Genomic DNA, 12,867 nt, shown 5'->3' with positions numbered 1-12,867 from the left:
GTGTAGTAGTCGTGTGTGAGGGTGTAGTAGTCGTGTGTGAGGGTGTAGTCGTGTATGAGAGTGTGGTAGTCGTGTGTGAGGGTGTAGTAGTCGTGTGTGAGGGTGTAGTCGTGTGTGAGGGTGTAGTCGTGTGTGAGAGTGTAGTAGTCGTGTGTGAGGGGTAGTCGTGTGTGAGGGTGTAGTAGTCGTGTGTGAGATAAGATAAGATAAGATAAGATAAGATTTCGTTCGGATTTTTAACCCCGAAGGGTTAGCCACCCAGGATAACCCAAGAAAGTCAGTGCGTCATCGAGGACTGTCTAACTTATTTCCATTGGGGTCCTTAATCTTGTCCCCCAGGATGCGACCCACACCAGTCGACTAACACCCAGGTACCTATTTGCTGCTAGGTGAACAGGACAACAGGTGTAAGGAAACGTGTCGAAATGTTTCCACCCTCCGGGAATCGAACCCGGGCCCTCCGTGTGTGAAGCGGGAGCTTTAGCCACCGGGCCACCTGTAGTAGTCGTGTGTGAGGGTGTAGCAGTCGTGTGTGAGGGTGTAGTAGTCGTGTGTGAGGGTGTAGTAGTGTGTGAGGGTGTAGTAGTCGTGTGTGAGGGTGTAGTAGTCGTGTGTGAGGGTGTAGTAGTCGTGTGTGAGGGTGTAGTAGTGTGTGAGGGTGTAGTAGTCGTGTGTGAGGGTGTAGTAGTCGTGCGTGAGGGTGCAGTAGTCGTGTGTGAGGGTGTAGTAGTCGTGTGTGAGGGTGTAGTAGTCGTGCGTGAGGGTGTAGTAGTCGTGTGTGAGGGTGTAGTCGTGTGTGGGGGTGTAGTGTGTGAGGGTGTAGTAGTCGTGTGTGAGGGTGTAGTAGTTGTGTGTGAGGGTGTAGTAGTTGTGTGTGAGAGTGTAGTAGTCGTGTGTGAGGGTGTAGTCGTGTTTGAGGGTGTAGTAGTCATGTGTGAGGGTGTAGTAGTCGTGTGTGAGGGTGTAGTCGTGTGTGAGGGTGAAGTAGTGTGCGAGGGTGTAGTAGTCGTGTGTGAGGGTGTAGTAGTCGTGTGAGGGTGTAGTAGTCGTGTGTGAGGGTGTAGTCGTGTGTGAGGGTGTAGTTGTGTGTTAGGGTGTAGTAGTCCTGTGTGAGGGTGTAGTAGTCGTGTGTGAGGGTTAGTCGTGTGTGAGGGTGTAGTAGTCGTGTGTGAGGGTGTAGTAGTCGTGTGTGAGGGTGTAGTAGTCGTGCGTGAGGGTGTAGTCGTGTGTGAGGGTGTAGTAGTCGTGTGTGAGGGTGTAGTAATCGTGTGTGAGTGTAGTAGTGCTGTGTGAGGGTGTAGTAGTCGTGTGTGAGGGTGTAGTCGTGTGTGAGGGTGTAGTAGTGTGTGAGGGTGTAGTAGTCGTGTGTGAGGGTGTAGTAGTGTGTGAGGGTGTAGTAGTCGTGTGTGAGGGTGTAGTAGTCGTGCGTGAGGGTGTAGTAATCGTGTGTGAGAGTGTAGTAGTGCTGTGTGAGGGTGTAGTAGTCGTGTGTGAGGGTGTAGTCGTGTGTGAGGGTGTAGTCGTGTGTGAGAGTGTAGTAGTCGTGTGTGAGGGTGTAGTAGTCGTGTGTGAGGGTGTAGTAGTCGTGTGTGAGGGTGTAGTAGTCGTGTGTGAGGGTGTAGTAGTGTGTGAGGGTGTAGTAGTCGTGTGTGAGGGTGTAGTAGTCGTGCGTGAGGGTGCAGTAGTCGTGTGTGAGGGTGTAGTAGTCGTGTGTGAGGGTGTAGTAGTCGTGCGTGAGTGTGTAGTAGTCGTGTGTGAGGGTGTAGTCGTGTGTGGGGGTGTAGTGTGTGAGGGTGTAGTAGTGTGTGAGGGTGTAGTAGTTGTGTGTGAGGGTGTAGTAGTTGTGTGTGAGAGTGTAGTAGTCGTGTGTGAGGGTGTAGTCGTGTTTGAGGGTGTAGTAGTCATGTGTGAGGGTGTAGTAGTCGTGTGTGAGGGTGTAGTAGTGTGCGAGGGTGTAGTAGTCGTGTGTGAGGGTGTAGTAGTCGTGTGAGGGTGTAGTAGTCGTGTGTGAGGGTGTAGTGTGTGAGGGTGTAGTTGTGTGTTAGGGTGTAGTAGTCCTGTGTGAGGGTGTAGTAGTCGTGTGTGAGGGTTAGTCGTGTGTGAGGGTGTAGTAGTCGTGTGTGAGGGTGTAGTAGTCGTGTGTGAGGGTGTAGTCGTGTGTGAGGGTGTAGTAGTCGTGTGTGAGGGTGTAGTAATCGTGTGTGAGAGTGTAGTAGTGCTGTGTGAGGGTGTAGTAGTCGTGTGTGAGGGTGTAGTCGTGTGTGAGGGTGTAGTAGTCGTGTGTGAGGGTGTAGTAGTCGTGTGTGAGGGTGTAGTAATTGTGTGTGAGAGTGTAGTAGTGCTGTGTGGTTGTGTGTGATGGTGTGTAAAGGTGTGGTGGTGTGTGATGGTGTGGTGGTGTGCGAGGCTTTTGTGGTGTGTGACGGTGTGGTTGTGTATGAAGGTGTGGTGGTGTGTGACGGTGGGGTTGTATATGAAGGTGTGGTTGTGTATGAAGGTGTGGTGGCGTGACGGTGTGGTGGTGTGTGAGGGTATACCTACTTGGAGTATACTTGGAGAGGGTTTCGGGGGTTAACGCCTCCGCGACCCGGTCTGAGACCAGTTCTCGTGGTGCATCAGGGTCTGATCAACCAGGCTGTTACTGAAAATAAATGGTATAAAATACCGACACAATGGAAACATAAGCACATATGCAGTTTAATGTGATCCTTTATTGACAACGTTACGCCCACACACTGGGCTTTTTCAAGTTATAAACAGATCTACCTGGGGTGGAAGGTACGCGAGTATTTATAGTCAGGTTCTATAACCAACAATTTCAACCAGAACAACGGCTTCTATAACATAGCTGAACCACTTGCCAAGAAACTTCTTCATCACTATCCCACATAAGAACATAGAAAACTGCAGAAGGTCTGCTCACAACTTGTCCAATACCCCTGCCAAGCTACCCAAGATTTTAGACTATAACCCCACCCGGTAGATCATCAGATGCAGCATTCTCCACCTGACATTCTGAACCTGACTATAAATACTCGCGTACCTTCCACCCCAGGTAGATCTGTTTGTGACTTGAAAAAGCACACTGTGTGGGCGAAACGTTGTCAATAAAGGATCACATTAAACTGCATGTTTGTTTCCAGGCTGTTACTGCAGGCCGCACGCAAACTGATGTACGAACCACCGCCTGGCTGGTCAAGTACTGACTTCAGGTGCGTGTCCAGTGCCTTCTTGAAGACAACCAGGGGTCTTTTGGTAATCCCCATTTATGTATGCTGGGAGGTAGTTGAACAGTCTTGGGCCCCTGACATTGTGTTGTCTCTTAGTGTACTCGTGGCGCCCCTGCTTTTCATTGGGGGAATGTTGCATCTCCTGCCGCGTCTTTTGCTTTCTTAGGGAGTGATTTTCGTGTGCAAGTTTGGTACTAATCCCTCTTATGATTTTCCAGGTGTATATTATCATGCATCTCTCTCGCCTGCGTTGCAGGGAATACTAATCAATTGACTTCAACCTTCCGCCCCGCCCCCTCGAGGGAGGTCCCTTGATGCTGGTGAGGGGCTCTTGATCTATTGAATTGGATCTGTGCTACGGTTCCCTGAATTATGCTTTAATACCTTCTACATCCCCCCCACAGGTGCTGCATAATCCTACGGGTTTAGCGCTCCCCCTTGATTATTTTAATTCAGCCGTTCACAGTAATTTAGGTGCTTTATCGTACTTGCGTGTGCCGTGAATGTTCTTTGTACACTCTCCATGTCAGCAATTTCGCCTGCCTTGAAGGGGGCAGTTAGTGTACAGCAGTATTCCAGTCTAGAGAGAACAAGCGATTTGAAGGGAATATCATGGGCTTGGCGTTTCTAGTTTTGAATGTTCTCATTATCCATCCTATCATTTTTCTTGCAGATGCGGCAGATACATTGTTGTGATCTTTGAAAGTGAGATCCTCTGACATTGTCACTCCTTGGTCCTTCACATTACTTTTTCGCTCTATTGCATGGTTAGAATTTTTTGTATACACTGATGCACTTTTAATTTCCTCAAGATTTTTATATCTAAGTAGTTGAAATTTCTCTTCATTGAACTTCATATTGTTTTGAGTGGCCCATTTGAAGTTTTGGTTAATGTCCGCTTGGAGTCTTGCGGTGTCTTCGATGGAGGTCACTGTCATGAAATTCGGGTGTCATCCACAAAGGAAAACAAGGAGCTGTGGCTTACATCTCTGTCCATCTTAGATATGAGGATGAGGAATAGGATGGGAGCGACTACTGTGCCTTGTAGAACAGAGCTTTTCACCGTAGCTGCCTCAGATTTTACTCTGTTTACTATTACTCTGTGTTCTGTTTGTTAGGAAGTTATAAATCTATCTACCAACTTAAATTCTTTAGTGTGTGACACAGGCGTTCAAACCACCAAAAAAAAAAAGATTATTTTTTGTTTACGAAACTTCCAAATCAGAATATTGAGCCCTAAAGTTGGTATGTCCCCAGGGACTGATCTTTCCCCAGACTCGTCCTTCTCATTGTAAAAGTCGGCAACACTTGTTTACCTACATTATATCATTAAATTCCTGTGACTAAAATTTGAAATAAATGCTCTGACTCACTAATCTTTGATTGTCGGGACTTTACACATGTATAACTTAAAATCACAACTTAATTATAATGAAAAATCAATTAAACTTTTTGCAGTTAAATAATTTCGTATAGTTGAATAAATAGGGTAGTATTTCCAAGCATGTACAATAGATTTTAGTTATTGTAAAACTTTTTTATATTCTTAAGAAATATTTTCATAAAACTTTGCTTTATATTATTAATTGTGTTACCGAGAAATTTACGTTGCATTGTTGTTTCCTTAATATTTCTTCTAAAAGGTTTAATCAGATGCCGAAATCCTTCGCTTCATTTAATACATGCCTGATACATGCACTGAGAGGTGTATACCTGTCAGCGTATACATGCTCAAAGTTTACTTTATTCCCTATTTTAGGGAATAAAGTATTCTTGTCTAGTGTTGAAAATGCTACCATGAAGTAGTCCACTCCCTTAAACCCCATTAACCAACCAACTTTCATATAGTCTCCTTTGAAATATTTTGCTTCTTGTCAAGTAAAATGATATTGTTACTCTACTAAAGTCGGGATTTTTTAATATTTTTTGAGTCTGGTTATTTATTTAATTCACTAATATTATCCTGTATTAGTGTATTACCGAACTAGTTACATAACATTGATGTTTGAATTTTCTACTGAAATATCTGAATTTGATTCTTAAATTTCTAGCTTCATTTCTTTAAAGCATGTTAGTTGTATACAAAGGTATGTTAATTTAAGTCTCCTGTAAATCATTATAATATTACCTGGAGTTTACCTGGAGAGAGTTCCGGGGGTCAACGCCCCCGCGGCCCGGTCTGTGACCAGGCCTCCTTAATATAGCTATATTATTTTAATATTTTTACTAAATTTATTTTGTAGTTAGAATTTCATCGAGAATGATCCCATGATGTTTTAAAATTGTTCTTGAATATTACTGAAATACATCTCAGCTTGATGGTGGACGAGGAAGCGAGCGAAATGTCATTAAAGAAACTAGATATCATTTGAAGATGGTATTCTTGACAGAATTAGCTCTGCTTTTTTCAGCAAAGATTTGTCTCCTACGTGGAACTTCAATTGCTAATATAATTATTTCAAGATATGGCTTATAAATGCTTCATATATATATATATATATATATATATATATATATATATATATATATATATATATATATATATATATATATATATATATTTTTTTTGTTTTTTTTGTTTTTTTTTTTTTTTTATTTTTGTCAACAAGTCGGCCGTCTCCCACCGAGGCAGGGTGACCCAAAAAAGAAAGAAAACAATTTTCTTCTTATTCTTTTTAGTAATCTTTACAGGAAAAGGGGTTACTAGCCCATTGTTCCCGATATATATATATATATATATATAATTATATGTCGTGCCGAATATGTAAAACTGGTCAGTTAGCAAGAACTCATTTAAAATTAAGTCCTTTCTAAAATTATCTCTTATACATTTAAAGATATATTTTTTTCATTACTGTTAATGTAAAAATTTTTAATTTTGCAACAAAAGAATCTTATAAAACTTACCTAACCTTATTATAACAAGAGCAATTTATTTTAGCCTAACCCAACTAAATATATTTTAGATTTGTTTACAGTAATTTAATACTAAACAAACACAGAGAAATATATTTTTTTCGTTAGGTTCAGAATGATTTTGGCGAAATTATTGCATACACAAATTTTCGTTTGTCCAATATGGCAAGATGAGCGTTGCTATTTAAGCCAAGATCGCAAGTTCTGCCTATTCTGCACGACATATATATATATATATATATATATATATAGTGCTGAAAGCGGCTGAGCGGTCTCTTCTACAGAGCGGTCTCCTCCTGAGCGGTCTCCTCTCGAAAGGTCAGCGGCTGAGCAGTCTCCTCCCGAAAGGTCTGCGGTGGAGCGGTCTCCTTCCGTGCCCGCGCGCCCGCCCGAGCGCCAGCCCTTCCGCGACGACCCGCGACCTTGACCTCACCCTCGACCACCTCACACTCGACCACCTCACCCTCGACCACCTCACCCTCGACCACCTCACCCTCGACTACCTCGCCCTCAACCCCCCCCACACCCCCCCCACGCCCCCCACCCACGCCCCCCCACCCATGCCCCGCATGCCCGCCCGACCGGGGGCCCGCCCGCACCGACCCGCGCCAGCCCTCGCGCCTGCCTGCGCCTTCTGCAGTGTCGTCCAGATCGCCCCCGCTCCCCGAATTTTTTCCGATTTTTTTTTTAATTTCTTGTGCTCTCCATCTCCTCGGATCAAGTTTTGAGGTTCTCCCTCCCACTTTCACCCCATCCCAAAATTCCTGCTCCATATCCTTGGATCAAGTTTTTCTCGATAATAATACAAAGACTTCATCTCCTTGGATCAAGTTTTTTGGGTTCCCCCCCTATGGGGGTAAGCATTCAAAATGGACTCCCACTTGCATCCCAAATTCCCTGCTCCAATTCCTCGGATCAAGTTTTTCTCGATATCAAGTAATACAAAGACTCCATCTCCTCGGATCAAGTTTTTTGAATTCCCCCTCTGGGGGTAAACATTCAAATGAACTCCTCCTATGGGGCATGATACTTTCTCTTACTACAGGTCTAAACAAGTGTGACGTCACCCCACCTGTGTTTACTCGGCGGTCAGTGATGTCACACACACACACAGGCCGAATCTTGTCGACTTCCTCCTATGTCAGTGGCGTCACGTGATGACCACACACACACAGGCTGAATCTTGTCGAGCAGACAATAAAATGCAGGATAACACTATTATACAACCAATGCATTTCATATACATCCAACAAAAAAATTCATTGAAAAAAAGGTACAATTCATTGACTAAAATCAACATATTATTCTCTTGAAGAAATTCTGTGCATTTTGTTCTGGATCTTCTTCGTCGTCACCATCTCAGTATTACACATTTCATATACAACATAGGGAAAACATTACACATTTTCACTCTTAAATCAGGTTAACCCAAATAATTCCAAATTTTTTTCGTTAATACCCACAACAATCCACAATTTCTTTACAAAAGATTCACTCTCATCAAGTCTAGTCATTTTTCTCGTTTTAACTATTTCATCAGAAAAAATCATCACAACACTTACAACTTATAACCACTTTTCGATAAATTCACTAGTCACAATTTTACATATTACGAAGTTAATACGCGCACACACACACACACACACACACACACGCACACACACACACACACACACACACACACACACACACACACACACACACAAGACTTTACTTTGAACAACACCAAAAACACCACCAATTACCTTTGAATACTCCTAAAACATCATTTGAACACCTTCAAAACACCTTTGAATAGTCTCAAACACCACTTGAGTACTCCCAAATACACCACTGAATACTACTAAAACACCACTGAATACGGTCAAAACACCACCAAATCACCACTGAATACTCCAAGAACACCTTCATAAATACTCTTGCACATCATTTTAGCACCTTGAAAACACCTTTGAATAGTCTCAAACACCATTTGAGTACTCCCAAATACACCACTGAATACTACTAAAACAGCACCGAATACGGTCAAAACACCACCAAAATCACCATAAACTAAGATCAACATCACAGACTAACACCCATTTTCACTCAAATCCCCTCAAATCACTATAACCAAGACGATCCCACTCACCTCCAACTAAGATATAACATGAGCGCAAAAAACATGAACACAAACCAAACACACACGAACACTTACAACAGAATCACCTCTTTTTCGGTATCTCTAGTTCGACAACAATACCCACAACTCACAATACCCACAACCCACATCACCCACAACAACAACCCACTTATAACATCTTTTTCGATATCTCTAGTTCGACAACAACACCCACATCCCACAACACCCACATCCCACAACACCACAACCCACAACACCCACAACCCACATCACCCACAACAACAACCCACTTATAACATCTTTTCGGTATCTCTAGTTCGAAAACAACACCCACAACCCACAACACCCACAACCCACAACACCCCACAATCCACAACACCCACAACAACAACCCACTTATAACATCTTTTTCGATATCTCTAGTTCGACAACAATACCCACAACCCTCATCATTTACCAATTTATTCACAATTTTTCCTCTTTCGATACAAATTTTTCCCCTTCTTTTTATTGAATCTTAAAATGTAATACACATTACTCCCTACATTACTAAAATTCTAATAAAATCCTCTCCATACCCATACAACATGTCGCAGTAGTTGGGTAGTGAGATTACTTGTTGTGAGTACAATATTAATTTATGTGGATACAAGGAGATGGGTATGGAGAGGATTTTATTAGAATTTTAGTAATGTAGGGAGGAATGTGTATTACATTTTAAGATTCAATAAAAAGAAGGGGAAAAATTTGTATCGAAAGAGGAAAAATTGTGAATAAATTGGTAAGTGATGAGGGTTGTGGGTATTGTTGTCGAACTTAGAGATATCGAAAAAGATGTTATAAGTGGGTTGTTGTTGTGGGTGTTGTGGGTTGTGGGTTGTGGGTGTTGTCGAACTAGAGATACCGAAAAGATGTTATAAGTGGGTTGTTGTTGTGGGTGATGTGGGTTGTGGGTGTTGTGGGTTGTGGTGTTGTGGGATGTGGGTGTTGTGGGATGTGGGTGTTGTTGTCGAACTAGAGATATCGAAAAAGATGTTATAAGTGGGTTGTTGTTGTGGGTGTTGTGGGTTGTGGGGTGTTGTGGGTTGTGGGTGTTGTGGGTTGTGGGTGTTGTTGCCGAACTAGAGATACCGAAAAAGAGGTGATTCTGTTGTAAGTGTTCGTGTGTGTTTGGTTTGTGTTCATGTTTTTTGCGCTCATGTTATATCTTAGTTGGAGGTGAGTGGGATCGTCTTGGTTACAGTGATTTGAGGGGATTTGTGTGAAAATGAGTGTTAGTCTGTGATGTTGATCTTAGTTTATGGTGATTTTGGTGGTGTTTTGACCGTATTCGGTGCTGTTTTAGTAGTATTCAGTGGTGTATTTGGGAGTACTCAAATGGTGTTTGAGACTATTCAAAGGTGTTTTGAAGGTGTTTAAATGATGTGCAAGAGTATTTATGGAGGTGTTCTGGGAGTATTCAGTGGTGATTTGGTGGTGTTTTGACCGTATTCAGTGGTGTTTTAGTAGTATTCAGTGGTGTATTTGGGAGTACTCAAGTGGTGTTTGAGACTATTCAAAGGTATTTTGAAGGTGTTCAAATGATGTTTTTGGAGTATTCAAAGGTAATTGATGGTGTTTTTGGTGTTGTTCAAAGTAAAGTGGTGTGTGTGTGTGTGCGTATTAACTTCGTAATATGTAAAATTGTGACTAGTGGATTTATCGAAAAGTGGTTATAAGTTGTAAGTGTTGTGATGACTTTTTCTGATGAAATAGTTAAAACGAGAAAAATGACTAGACTTGATGAGAGTGAATCTTTTGTAAAGAAATTGTGGATTGTTGTATGTATTAACGAAAAAAATTTGGAATTATTTGGGTTAATGTAATGTTTTCCCTATGTTGTATATGAAATGTGTAATACTGAGATGGTGACGACGAAGAAGATCCAGAACAAAATGCACAGAATTTCTTCAAGAGAAAAATATGTTGATTTTAGTCAATGAATTGTACCTTTTTTTCAATTAATTTTTTGTTGGATGTATATGAAATGCATTGGTTGTATAATAGTGTTATCCTGCATTTTATTGTCTGCTCGACAAGATTCAGCCTGTGTGTGTGTGGTCATCACGTGACGCCACTGACATAGGAGGAAGTCGACAAGATTCAGCCCCTGTGTGTGTGTGACATCACCGACCGCCGAGTAAACACAGGTGGGGTGACGTCACACTTGTTTAGACCTGTAGTAAGAGAAAGTACCATGCCCCATAGGAGGAGTTCATTTGAATGCTTACCCCCAGAGGGGGGAATTCAAAAAAACTTGATCCGATGAGACAGAGTCTTTGTATTATTTGATATCGAGAAAAACTTGATCCGAGGAATTGGAGCATGGAATTTGGGATGCAAATGGGAGTTCATTTTGAATGCTTACCCCCATAGGGGGGAATTCAGTGGGAGTCCATTTTGAATGCTTACCCCCATAGGGAGGGAACCCAAAAAACTTGATCCAAGGAGATGGAGTCTTTGTATTATTGATATCGAGAAAAACTTGATCCAAGGAGTTGGAGCAGAAATTTTGGGATGGGGTGGTGTGGGGGGAAAATCTTTGTATTATTGATATCGAGAAAAACTTGATCCAAGGAGATGGAGCAGGAATTTTGGGATGGGGTGAAAGTGAGAGGGGGAACCTCAATACTTGATACGAGGAGATGGAGAGCACAAGAAATTAACAAAAAATCGGAAAAAATTCGGGGAGCGGGGGCGATCCGGACGACGCTGCAGAAGGCGCTGCAGAAGGCGCAGGCGGGCACGAGGGCTGGCGCGAGTCGGCGCGGGCGGGCCCCCGGTCGGGCGGGCACGTGGGGCGTGGGTGGGGGGTTGAGGGCGAGGTGGTCGAGGGTGAGGTGGTCGAGGGTGAGGTCAAGGTCACTGGTCGTCGCGGAAGGGCTGGCGCTTGGGCGGACGCGCAGGCACAAAAGGAGACAGCTCAGCCGCAGACCTTTCGGGAGGAGACCACTCAGCCGCAGACCTTTCGGGAGGAGATCGCTCAGGAGGAGACCACTCAGTAGAAGAGACCGCTCATCCACTTTCAGCACTACTTATATATAGTGTATATATATATATATATATATCATGCACTGGTCAGGGAGGTATAACATCTTTTAGTAGTGAAAAAGAACAGGATATGAGTGTGGGGGAGGTGCGTGAGGCATTACATAGAATGAAAAAGGGGTAAAGCAGCAGGAACTGACTGGATCATGACAAATGTTAAAAGCAGTGGCAGATTTTGTGTTGGAGTGGTTGGTATTTTTGTTTTATTAAATATATGAAAGAGGGAAAGGTACCTAGGAATTGGCAGAGAGCATGCATAGTTCCTTTATATAAAGGGAAGGGGGACAATAGATATTGTAGAAATTATAAGGCAATAAGTTTACTTAGTATTCCAGGAAAAGTGTACGGTAGGGTTATTATTAAAAGAATTAGAGGTAAGACAAAGAACAGGATTGCAGATGAGCAAAGAGGCTTCAGAGTGGGTAGGGGATGTGTAGATCAAGTGTTTTCATTGAAGCATATACGTGAACAGTATTTAGATAAAGGTAGGGAAGTTTTCATTGCATTAATGGATTTAGAAAAGGCATATGATAGTGGATAAGGGAGTAATGTGACAGACGTTGCAAGTATATGGAATAGGTGGTGAGTTACTAAATGCTGTAAGGAGTTTATGAGGATAGTGAGGCTCAAGTTAGGGTGTGTATGAGAGAGGGTGATTACTTCCCGGTAAAAGTAGGCCTATGACAGGGATGTGTAATGTCACCATGGTAGTGTAATATATTAATAGATGGGGTTGTAAAAGAGGTAAATGCTAGGGTGTTCGAGAGAGGAGTGGGATTAAATTATGGGGAATCAAGTACACAATGGAAGTTGATGCAGTTTCTTTTTGCTGATAATACTGTGCTTATGAGAGATTCTAACGAAAAGTTGCAAAGGTTAGTAGACAAGTTTGGGAGGGTGTGTAAAGGTAGAAAGTTGAAAGTGAACATAAATAGGAGTAAGGTGATGAGGGTATCAAATGATTTAGATAAAAAAAAAATGGATATCACATTGGAGGGATGGAGTATGGAAGAAGTGAATGTTTTCAGATATTTGGGAGTTGACTTGTCAGCGGATGGGTTTATGAAAGATGAGGTTAACCATAGAATTGATGAAGGAAAAAAGGTGAGTGGTGCATTGAGGTATCTGTGGAGACAAAAAACGTTATCTATGGAGGCAAAGAAAGGAATGTATGCAAGTATAGTGGTATAGTGGTACCAACACTCTTATATGGTTGTGAAGCTTGGGTTGTAAATGCTGCAGTGAGATAGCTGGAGGCATTGAAGATGTCCTGTCTAAGGGAAATGTGTGGTGTAAATATGCAGAGAATTAGGAGAAGGTGTTGAGTTAATAAAAGTATTAGTCAGAGGACTGAAGAGGGGTTGTTGAGGTGGTTTGGTCATTTAGAGAGAATGGATGAAAGTAGAATGACTTGGAGAGCATTTATATCTGTATGTGAAGGAAGGAGGGGTAGGGGCTGTCCTAGAAAATGTTAGAGGGAGGGGGTAAAGGAGGTTTTTTGGGTGAGGGGGT

The sequence above is a fragment of the Cherax quadricarinatus genome, chromosome 40, assembly GCF_038502225.1.
Source record: "Cherax quadricarinatus isolate ZL_2023a chromosome 40, ASM3850222v1, whole genome shotgun sequence".
NCBI classification, from domain to species: domain Eukaryota; kingdom Metazoa; phylum Arthropoda; class Malacostraca; order Decapoda; family Parastacidae; genus Cherax; species Cherax quadricarinatus.
Note: the sequence above shows the minus strand (reverse complement) of the source record.